Genomic DNA, 12,415 nt, shown 5'->3' on the forward strand with positions numbered 1-12,415 from the left:
ACTGCTAACATTTTTAATAATGAAACTTATTTCAATAACATATTAAACATCGAATTAATTTAGAACTAAAAAAACTCTTGATTATTTTCTAAATTTGTACCAATTATTAGAATTTATATTAAATTTTATCTAATTTTATTTAATTTAACAATTATAATAATTAAAAATATTTTTTTTAAAACTATAACTTCACCATTTTTATATATGCTAATGAACAGTAACCGGTCACAATTTTGACGTGTGCAACAAGTAAATTAGTTCAATGTTTAATATGTTATTGAAACAAATTTCATTGTTTAAAAATGTTAGCATCTAAATTGCAAATATTTGCCAACTTCATGGTTTAATGCGATTTTCTCCAAAAATAATTATTTTCTTTTTTTTAATAAAATAAATATAAAAATACAGAAAACGTAAAAAGAAAAAAACGTAAATAAATCATAAAAACCCCCAAAATAAGAAAATTCACAAAAATCAAAATAAAACCAAAACAATTAAATGTACATAAAATAAATATAATAATAACAGATCAATAAATATAAAATAAAGGATAACATTTATTTTTATAAAAAAATGAAAATATTGTATTTTAGTGTTTATTGTTGGGGGGTTTTAGTGTTTAAGTGTAATATTTTATCTTCAAATGATTCTTGTGAATCAAATCAAATCAAACAAATTAAAGTCCAAGTATTTTAGCTGCTATTCACAAACGCTATATTAATATAGCTATAAAATCCAGAAATACAATGTTTTCTCAACTTTTAATAAAACAAATAAATATTTTTATCCTTGAATTTTTATTTCTTTATCTTGCCATTGTTATATTTATTTTATTTACATTTAACTTGTTGGTTTTATTTTTATTTTTGTGAATTTTCTTGATTTTGGGATTCTTTTCATTTCTATTAAGTTTTTTTTTTAATTTTTCTGTGTGTTTTATATTTATCTGGTTGATAAAATAATATAATTATTTTGTGATTTTTTTTAAAAAAAATTGATTTTTATGATTTTTTTTGATTGTTTTATAAATTTTTATATTTTTCTGTATTTTATATTTTTACTAATAAATTATATAAAAAAGCAACTCGACACGTCATCGATTTTGAAAAGATTACTATTTTGACCTGATGTACAAGTAAAGCAGATTGGAGGTTTAATATGCTAAATTTGCCAGCTTAAATGTTTAAAGTACTTGTGGAATACTCTTAAAGTTTAAAGTGTAATTGACTTCGAGTTTGAGGGTTTTTATGCGAGTTTCCCCTTTTACTACTGGAAATGGAGCATTTGTTTAAAAGGCAGGAAAAAGCTATCAGAGCGTCTTCTTCATCCTTCTTTCTCATCATATCCGGTTATTTTGTTACAATCGCCAATCATGAACTAAGGTCCATCTTTTATTGTTAACAAACACGTAGGACTTCCCAAACTAACTCCTTGCGTTCTAAGACATGGGCACCATAAACAACATTCATATAGACTTTCATTCCATCAATGACTATTCCATCAATGACTGCAGATAAATCAATCATTCAATTATTAATAAAACATCACATGTCCATAACAAAACTAAACCACCACTTTGAAAATCATTTTTTTGAGTCCCTTAATCGCATATATATTAATTAAAATCATTTTGAGAGTGTATTTAGATATCCTATTTATTATTTTAAAATTAACTTAATAAAATCATTTAAGTGTACTTATATATCCTTTTTATTATTTTAAATACTTTAACAAAAACTTATTTACAGAATAATATTTTATACAATATTTTATAAAATATTTTATTTCGTGCAGAGCACAGGTTTTTTATCTAATACTATAATATAGTGTAAACCCATGTGATGACAAAATTCTTCACATATCTTTTGGAGTAAGAAATTGACGTATCTTTTACTTACAATTTATAAGTATATAAAAATTTAATGCATTTTCGTGAGTTATTTTACTACACGTATCTTTAAAAAAAATTTAGGTTTTTCTAATACAATTTATAAGTATAGATAAAATTAATAAATTTTAATTATTTGCTTATTTTATAACTAAAACATATAAGAAATCATGTGCAGGGTTTGGTGAAATGAATGATGTCAAAAATTAACTACCTAAAGCTGAACATCCTATCTGTCTAATTGAAAGAAAGATAATAAGGATCTTGAATCAGAACTTATGTTCTGGATAATATAGCACACTGCTACACATAAGGAGAGTATGAAGATGCTTTAGAAGTACTTAAGAAATACAATAAAAGTGTGCATGATACTCTTCTTCTCCAAAATCTTCCATCATGGTCTAGAGTATTCTTCAGATTAAGATAATGTTTCAATGACAACTTGAACAATGTCTGCTAGTCATCAATAAAACCATTAGGGAAGGAAGGAACAAACCAATACTCGATATTTTGGAAGATATTAGGAGGTATTATATGGTTTGTAATGCAAAGAGGCTATTTTCTGGTAGGTTAAAAACAAAATTTACGAAGAATATACATACAGAGATTGAATTGACAAAGGAGAAGGAAAAATATTGTAGAAGGTACATTGCGTGGAAATTTCCATGAGATTGATCATCTTGGTGTTGCATATAGTGCGGACATGGAATTGAGAACATATTGGTGTATGAAATGGCAGCTTACAGGATTTCCTTATGTACATGCCGTGTTTGTGATCGTTGCAAAAAAAGATTAGGTTTTCTGAATATGATGTTGATTATCACACCACAACAAGGTGGTGACAAACATATGCCATGGAATCAAACTTGTCCAAGAAATGAATTTCTGTCCTAGGTTAGCTAAGATAGGTATTTTGCCACCACCATTTAGAGTAGGAAATCATGGAAGACCAAGTAATCATGATAGGAGGAAAGGTCTTAACGAATCTTCATCCACCAAGTACAAGTTAAGCAGAGAAAAACATATAATATCATGCTCTAAGGGTCGTGAAGAAGGTCATAAGAATTCAACATTTTCTAATGAGAGAGTCGAGAATGTGCCCAAAGGTTAATAGGTCGACCACAAAAATGAGAGAGCCGAGAATGTGCCCAAAGGTTAGCCACAGTTTGTTTTGACTACCATGGTATATTTTGTAGGGAGATCTCTCTCAAGCATCCCAAGGACAACATCACCGACCATCTCAGTCTCAAGTGTGATTGTGTCTTTGTTTTTATCAGTGTGCTATCTATGTGTTTGACCTTATTAGTATGTGCTTGAAAAGTAATAAGCAGAGTACTTATATCATGTTATTGTTGGTTGTTGTGTCGCAGAGGCTAACCGTACGAGTCATTATTTTCTCATATTAAGAAGAGTACTCATAAGTAGGCTTACGACATGAGATCAACATAAGAGACTAAACCTAAGAGTCATTGGTTCTTTTCTTTTTAAATGTAAGATGATTAAATGTAAATCGTTACACAGATCTGACTTGGTATGGACATTTTACTCGGACCCGAAAATATGAATTGGAACCGACCCAAAACCTACAAGTACCAAGTTGGATCCAAAAAGTTTCTACCCGAAAGAACTGGAAGCGAAAAGAACCGACATGAATAGACACTCATGACCCGAATAAACTCAACCGATAAGAACCGATTATGTGTTCTATTTTCTGCATTTTGGTTTATGATTTACTTGAAATATCTTTTCATAGCAATCTTTAATATTATTTGTAAGATTTTCATGTACAACTTTAAATGTAAAAATTTAGAGTTTTAAAATGTTTAAAATTTATTAATAGTTTATTTGATTATTTTGCAAAAAATTAGATAACTATGACGGATTTCGACTAAATTTGATGAGATTTCTGTCTTTCGTTCTTTTATGGATCCAAAATATAGTCTCAGACTTGATACTAATCCTAAAATTAGGAATATTTTATATGAATTTTAATTATAAATCTGAACTGACCAAGACCTGAGAGGAATCAACTCAAACCCAACCGAAAGTTTTTAAATTTTTTAAGTACTTAGTTGAATTCAAATGTCTAAGATCCGAAGGATCCAGATCCGAAAAAAAAATTGGCATGATTCTGATCCGAACACCCAAACCTAGATTTGACACATACAATCGTTAACTTTAAATATTTATTAGTCATATTTTAATATATTTAATTTAATGATGATGCATAATTTATTACCATATTTTAAATATTACCATAAATATAATTAAACTTTTAATGTAATAATCCATGTCACATTTAGCCATAAGCTATGTCATATTTCTAGTATGCCATGCCACATTTAGCCATAAGCCATATCATATTTCTAGTATGTCATGTTATATTTATTTTGTTGAAATGATTATAAAGATGACATGTGTCAAAATCACTTTGCAAATAATGTATAAGAGATGAATGATAATTAATGGTTTTGAAGTAGCTTAAGTGACGTAGTCAACATACATTGGAGTTAAACTAGGCCTGGGATTTATTATTCGGGATCCGGATTCGATCCGAGATCCGCTCCAGATCCACCCTGAAAATAGGATATCTGGGGCGTCCGGATCCTAATCCAGATAGTAAAATCAAGAATCTGTCAAAACCGAATCCGGATCCAGATATCTTAATTTTTAAGTCTGGATACCCGGATACGGATCCGTATTATAAAATATATTAACTTTTTTTTTTAATAATTATACTTGATATATTAATATGTATTCATAAAACTAGTTTTATAATACTATATTTAATTTTTAAAATATTATGTTCATATTTATATTTATAAATATTGTATAAATATTTAATTTATGTATTATTTTAGAATTTTTATTTTATTAATTATTTTTATGAATCAGAATCTAGATCTGGATATTCACCGATAGTATAATATATAGACGGATATCTGCGTGTAGTATGATTATAAACGGATATCTGGATTCTAGATATCTGGAAGCCACGAATCTGGATCCGGATACTAAATCCACGGGTCCGTCGAATCTGACTCTGGATCCGGATACTCCATCCAGATCCATCTCAGCCCGATCAATAATAAATAATTGGCAATTTAACTTGTTCAAACTGAATTCAAGCTTTTTTGTTTTTTTCTAAGTTGCAAGTTATTTTGGTGGTTTTCTCTGTCATAGTAAATTTTAATATTCTCTGGTTTCATATTAAGTATCACTTTAAATTTGTGCACACAGATTAAGAAATCATTTAGTTTTACAAATTTCTATATAAAAACATCATTACTAATATTCCTACTCATATTTCAATCAGTACAAAAATGCACTATAGAATATAGAATAAAATTAATTAATTATACGTAAAAATACTAAAACAACATTTATTTTGCTACAAAAAAATTTCTCTACAACTACACTTAATATGAAATTGAAGGAGTAAGTTTTTTTTCTAAGCTGAGATTTTCATTCGGATCTTGTTATTTCATGTTACACTGATCGTTTACTCTAGTCTGTTTTCAAGGAGAGCTTTATATGTGTTATTCAAATAAGATTTCAATAAAACTAACAGAAACATTAATTTAGAACAATGTAAATCAATACTCCTTCTGTTGTAAAACAAGTGTCACTTTAACGCTTCTCACAGATAGTAAAAAAATTGTATAATTGATTAGTATATCTTTATTTAATGTATAATTAATTAAATAAGATTGATTAAAATAAAAAAGAACTATTTGTTATTCAAAAAGGTAAAAGTTAGTTTTTAATGTGTAAAATTACATTGAATTGTAGAATGACGGTTATTTTTAAACAAAATAAAAAAACAACACATATTATTAAATAGAGAGAGTATGATTTAGTTGTTGGGCGTTCAGGAAGCAAATAAGAAAAGAGATCTAGTGGATGAACCAACCAACGAAAATCCTTATAAATACGGTAATGATAAAAGAAAAAGAAAAACCTCAGAAAGTGAAAAGAAGCAAATGAGAAAAGTCACGCTAAAAGAAGAAACACCACTCACGGAGAAAGCTGAGGGAGCGGGTTAAACAAGCGGGGGAGTACATACTGTGAAAAGTAGAGCGTGTGATTACCACCGCGCAATTCGTTTACAAAAACTTCATAGATGGAGTCCATACACTCTTTGCAATCGCTAAGTGTCATGATGCAACCATCTATAGACTTCTTCTCCTCATTTTCAGATGAGGACTCTTCTTTGTGAAGACTAAACTTGTGAGTCCTCAAGTTTAACAAGACCAGGGCGTTCTTGTTCCCTACTCCACAGGTATATGATCTCAGGGATGAAAGGATGCATCACAACGGGGAAATAATCAGCACCGAACCCGACCAAAGACGACCTGGTGTCGAGTTTCCAGGAAAGTTGCCATGCCAGAGGATCATCATCTGTATACTTGACCAGCCTCCAAACCCTGAGTACACTGCCCCTATTGAAAACGTTACAATACATTACAAATCCTGCGGAGGTTGTGATCGTCCTCTTGAAACGTTGATTATGCCCAAATTGTCGGATACCAGGAAAAGGTCTAATACGACACTCAAGATTATCATGGCCGCTACGCTACTAAAGAAATCACAGGATACAACATAGTTTGCGTCCAGGCTGTTACCAACTGCAGCTAGCCAGTGAAGGATCCCATTCAAAGGAACCGAATACTTTAGTCTACACCAGACCAAAATACGGAGACAACGAACCTTTTCCGTTTTCCACAATCCTGTTTTAGAGCAATATATCATAAACTTGAGCTCCTTCGATACATTACCTGATGCCAATACCCAGACAACCTTGTAACCCACAACAATACCCTTATTTATCTCTGTGACAAGCCCAGTGTCGCTAAATTTATTATTCCCCTGTAACCTAACGACATCAAAAGAAGAAAGATGCGGAGGAAGAGGGATTTGAAACCATTGCTGCAACAAGGGATTGCCAACATGGTACTGAGGATATCCTTCGCTGGTTTCAGTGTAAAGCAATAACAATCCATCAGCGCAGCTCAACACCGAAGTCTTTCTTACTGTTGTCTCGGAATTGTAACACTTGATCGAAGAGCCTAAGGAATTGGGAAGTCCCCATCTGTCACATCCATGGTGTCCAAGGATTTCCAAAAAAAGTGTTCATGATCGACCACGACACAGAGGAGGAGGAATTCAGAGACGCGTAAAGATCCCGGAAGAAGTCGGAATCGATTATTGATTTCCATTTTTTACACACTGATCTGAATCTCGCAATGCTCCTCAATGAAAATCCAGACCATATTTTCACCAACGCCTCCTCTGGAACCACCGAATTTCTTTTTTTTCTTCACCGTTTGAGATCTCCATTTAGAAACAAAAGCTTATTTACCCTATATCTCCAAACCAAACCTTCGATGCCCTCCTTCTATTTTAATAATTTATTTTTTAATAAAAATTGTAAAATACGAAACTACCCTTAATAATTTATTCTTTTAGAGTCAACTTTTTCTGTACCCCTAATTCTCTACTTACAATCTCATATGGTCTCATTTAGTTTTCTATACCTTTTTTCATAATTCTATTTTTGATCAAAACACTAAATCCCTAATCAAATATTCCCCCTCTTCAAAACTAAACCCTAATCCTCCCCCATGGATTAGTAAAACCATGGGCAAGTATTTAACTTCTATGCCTTTTAAATTTGAAAAAAAATATTTAAAAAACGTTTTAACCCTATTTTAATGATTTTCGTGAAAATATGAAAAAACAGTTTTTTTGATTTTTGAAATATTTTTATCAAATTCTATAAATCAAATAAAAAATATTCACGTTTCCGATTTAATTTTATGATTTTTTTAGACATATAAAATTAAAAGAAAAAACTATCTAATAAAGATTAAGTAGTGAGATATAGGGGCATGGGAGGAATTGCCTCATTTTTTTTAACATGATTCTGGATTTTTTTGATTTTGTTTGTTCTGATTGCGAGTTGTTAAAATAAAAATTCTAAGAATTTACAGAGTTAAGATTCTTAGGGTTCTTAGGTTTAGATCTAACTATTTATTATTTGGTATAATTAGAAGTACTAGTACTACTGGTAAAACTCAAGTAGAAGTAAAAGTAGTAGTACTTAGTAAAATTAGAAATAATAGTAATAATGGTAGTACTCAAATAGAGTAGTAGTACTCTATAGAACTCAATAGAACCAGTAGATTTTGAGTAGAATTTAGTAGAACTCAGTAGAAGAAGCAGTACCACTTAGTACAACCAGTAATACAGTAGAATTCAATAGAACTAGTATTACTCAGTAAAACTCAGTACCACTCAGTACAATCAGTACCACTTAGTACAACCAGTAATACTCAGTACAACCAATAATACTCTGTATAACAAGTATAACGGAGTATATCTCAATACAACTAAGTAAAACTATGTCGATAACTAAAATTTGAAATTAAGAAAATTTGAAATTTTGAAAATTTGAAAATTTGAAAATTTGAAAATTTGAAAATTTGAAATTTTGAAATTTTGAAAATTTGAATTTTGAAAATTTGAATTTTGAAAATTTAAAATTTTGAAAATTTGAATTTTGAAAATTTGGAAATTTGAATTTTGAAAATTTTGAAATTATATAAAAAATAATTTTGAAAAATACAAAAGGGTAAAATTGGATATTCAAATTTCATTAAAAGAAAAATGGCATAAGGGATTATTAGGGGCATAGGCGATTGTTGTTTGAGATGTGGGGGCAGTGAAGCTCATGGTCCCTCGATTTAGGGTTCTCTCAGAAAATTCTTTAGTCACGTTATCTACCCTTCGGCAAAAAAAAACGAAAAATATATAAACCAAACAGTTCAACTAAGTATGTTCTGTTTGGCAATTTTTTAACCTGCCAGCGGCCCGGCCCGTTTGGACTTGTTGCATGACAGGATTGGTTACTAAGATTCAGGCCCGATTTTTTGGCGGGCCACGTGAGCTGAGATTGTGAGAGATTGGGCCAGAAGAGGGATGAGATCGGTGTTCTCCATGGGACGTGCAGGGATCCACACAGACATCATCACTTTGACTCTCGAGCTCTCACCGATAAAAGAAACTAAGAGAAATGGCGAGCACAAAAGTGATCTCTTCCAGCTTTTTCTTCTTCTTAGATCCGTCAATTTCTGTCACAAAACTTCGCCATGCATGTTCTTCATATCCTCGTTTAATCAAGGAATAGTCTCTTCTCGGTTTCATCTTCTTTCTTTCTTCATATCTTCGATTCATACGATGAGAAAACAACTCAGCTTCTAAATGTCACTAGCCATCGATTTGGAAAAGGGTCTCTGCTTATTCAAAGCTCTGTTCACACTAACGGTCCCACCATTGATCTCGCCATCAACATCTCGTAACATAGCTTCTTCTATGTTTCCTTTATCTTCTCTGTTTCAAAATTTAACATTGTTCTGCTCTTTTGTTTCTTCAGGTATGTAACTCATCTTATGATTGCATCGACTAACTTGTTTGTTCTGCTTCTGGCCTTTGGTAAGATCATTTAACTTATTTGTTCTGCTTCCTGCCTTTGTAGGTTTGCACAAAAACATTTGTGTTTCTTTTTCTGAAGGAAGAACATAAACAAAAAGTGAATATATATCAATGCACTAATATTTGTCTCCTGTGATGATAAACAAAATATGTTTTTTGCTTCTTATATGCTGAGTTTCACCAGTATTTGTCTAAAACTGCTAACAAACCAATTTTGCTTGTAACAATGATTTAGATTCCTTTATGATCAGTCATGACTAATGTTTGTAAACAAGTTTTGCTAATGAATAGTACTTGTAACTGGTGACCAAGAATTGAAGAATAGTTATTCATTTTCATTCCTTTAATTGTAAAAGAATTAAAAAAACAAGTTTCTTACTTATTAAATTTGATATGGAATAACCATTCCTCATCATTCCCAAAATTTTATTATCATCCATTCTTTTCCTATTTGTTCATAGTGTTCCCGAGATGGTTACTAGTTAGACCCTAAGATTTTTAATATTCAAATTTTTTCGTTACCTATTTTAATACACCAATTTTATTTATTTTAACTCAAAATACTAATACCTTTCAAATGAAATTAAAATCTCCAAATTTTAAGAAAAAAATAAAAAATTTCTACTTTTATTTAAAGATCTAAGAAAGAAGGTAATAAATTAGGGAAAATTTTATAATTTAATTTTAAAGGAAAATAAGTAATTTTGTTTTCTAATTCATAAAACAAACTACAAACTTTTATTACAAAATTGAAGATTATAAAAAATTCAGTTTATTTTATATTTCAAATATAAAATAAAATTATAAATTTTTAGATTATTTTGTAAATTTAAAGATTTTTTAAATTTTTGTTTTAAATCTATTAGTATTTTAAGCAAATTTTGGGTGTTAAAATGAACATATTTTTTTAAAAATGTGTATATTAAATGAGAAAATAATTAATTTGGGTAGTAAATTCGATAACGAAAAATTTATATATCAAAAGACTTAACAAAATTTAGTTGAGATATTTTATGTAATTTTTCCATATGTGAATATTTAAATTCATCTATTACGTATAATAAAGGAAAAATATATGATAGACAATATGGATTTCAAAAGTACAAGAAATAAAGTTAACGATTAACTTATCAAATAAAATTTAAAATTTAGATAATATAAATATGTATAAATATTTAATTTTGATGGGGGGAATGAGAAGAAATAAAACAAGAAACATGATATACTTTAGTTTTTTCACTAATTACCCCTATCTTTCAAAGTGTTTGAATTAGTGCGTAAGGGTATATCCATATTTTTACAACCTAACACATTGCATGATTTTTTTCTATTTGTTTCTTTATTAATCATTATTATGAAAAAAATAATATATTGAAAGATTCTTATATTAATGGTGTTTATCTATCCATTGCCTTTTCTTATAAAATAATAATAATTATGCGAATATTTCTTTTAGAAATATCAAATGTATTCTACCTATTTATGTTACATAAAGTTTAATCTTTTTTGTGCTGTGAGGCTTTCAATATATGTAATTTATTCTTTCCAGATTTTCTTGCTATATTCTCTACTTTTTAATATTTAAATAAAAATTAAAAGTAAGCAAATATAACTGTTAACAAGTCTGTTTAAATGCAAAACATATTGTTTGAACTAATTTCCAAAATTTATTAGATATTTGAAAAAAAAAATTATAATTTTTTTTAAATAAGAAAATAATGAAAATTAGAACAGTATATAAATTTTTGGTTATAAATATATTGTTTAAATAATTTTCTGCGGGGCCCATAGGTTATCAGCAAAATTAAATGGATGCGAGTGTACTTTTTCTTCTTGTGAGTCATGCAGATCAATTTTTGAGTCAAAAGAATGACTTAACCCACGGCGGGCGGATCTGGCACGGTGAATTTGACCCGCTTTTCAACATTAACGCTCTATAATTTGGAATTCCGTATGATCTTTCATATTTTTAGTAAAGTTGAATAATATATATAGACATGAAATTACAAATATTTTACACGTGTAAGTAAAATTTGGAAGGAAATGAAAAGGTAAATCAAAATCTAGTTAAAGTTATAAGAGTTGATAACTATCTAAGACACTTTTGCCAATTTTTTGACATTCTAAGGCACAATGTGCTTAAAGCACATTCCCGAATTCCAACACATTTTATGACTGAAATGTCCCTGGTCCGCGAACTGGAGACAAGTTCAATAAATTCATATTTTATTCTTTAGTTCAGTAACTTGCTGGAGTTATAAAGGTAGGTGTATGGAATAGAGTGTCGAGTATCAACCGTTAGATTAAAAGTTTTTTATTTAAACAGATGGTCGAGATGGATTGTAGGGTTTGAGTACGAGAAAGTAGAGATGGGTTTGTTCATGTAATAAATGCGTCAATGTTCTCTTGTTTTTTTGTGGGATAAGCAAGGATTCAGTGGTGAAGGCTTGGAAAGGTACAAACTTTATGTTCTCTTGTTTGTATGTTGGATGATGTCTGATAAAGTGTTTTGTTTGTATATCTTTAGAATATCTGATATTTATCATTTGAATTTTTTACAATCATCTGATTCATATGTCCTGTGGTCATGAATAACTTTTGTGCAAACATCGCTGTGGACATGGATGAGATGGCTGACATTTGTGCAAATCATTTGAATTTGTACAAGCAGAGGAAAAAGATGTTTTGTGGACGTGTACGACTTTTGAGCAAAAACCATGATACTAGTCAAGAAGGTTGCAATGTATGTTACTTAGCATCTAGTTAATGATACAACTTTGAGTAGTGGAAATTGTTTAATATAGGACATGAAATCTAACAGAAAACCATAAACGAACTCAAATGAAGATGCTTTCCAGATTATCATTTGAATTTTTACAATCATCTGATTCATATGTCTTATGGTCATGGATAACTTTTGTGCAAACATTGTTGACATGGATGAGATGGCTGACATTTGTTCAATCATTTGAATTTGTACAAGCAGAGGAAAGAGATGTTTTGTGGACATGTACAACTTTTGATAAAAAACCA

The 12,415-nt window shown here is 29.7% G+C and overlaps 1 long non-coding RNA gene and 1 pseudogene across 1 annotated transcript; one reads left to right on the plus strand and one right to left on the minus strand.

Moving 5' to 3' along the window:
* Nucleotides 1-5,792: 5,792 nt before the first annotated feature.
* LOC108851877 (putative F-box protein At3g23950) lies at nucleotides 5,793-7,208 on the minus strand (annotated as a pseudogene).
* Nucleotides 7,209-8,735: 1,527 nt separating this feature from the next.
* Nucleotides 8,736-12,173, plus strand: LOC108852911 (uncharacterized). The gene is made up of 2 exons (XR_008934456.1): nucleotides 8,736-9,245; nucleotides 9,324-12,173. It is a non-coding gene; the product is annotated as an uncharacterized LOC108852911 (long non-coding RNA).
* Nucleotides 12,174-12,415: the final 242 nt, after the last annotated feature.

This window comes from Raphanus sativus, chromosome 1 (genome assembly GCF_000801105.2).
Source record: "Raphanus sativus cultivar WK10039 chromosome 1, ASM80110v3, whole genome shotgun sequence".
Lineage (NCBI taxonomy): Eukaryota > Viridiplantae > Streptophyta > Magnoliopsida > Brassicales > Brassicaceae > Raphanus > Raphanus sativus.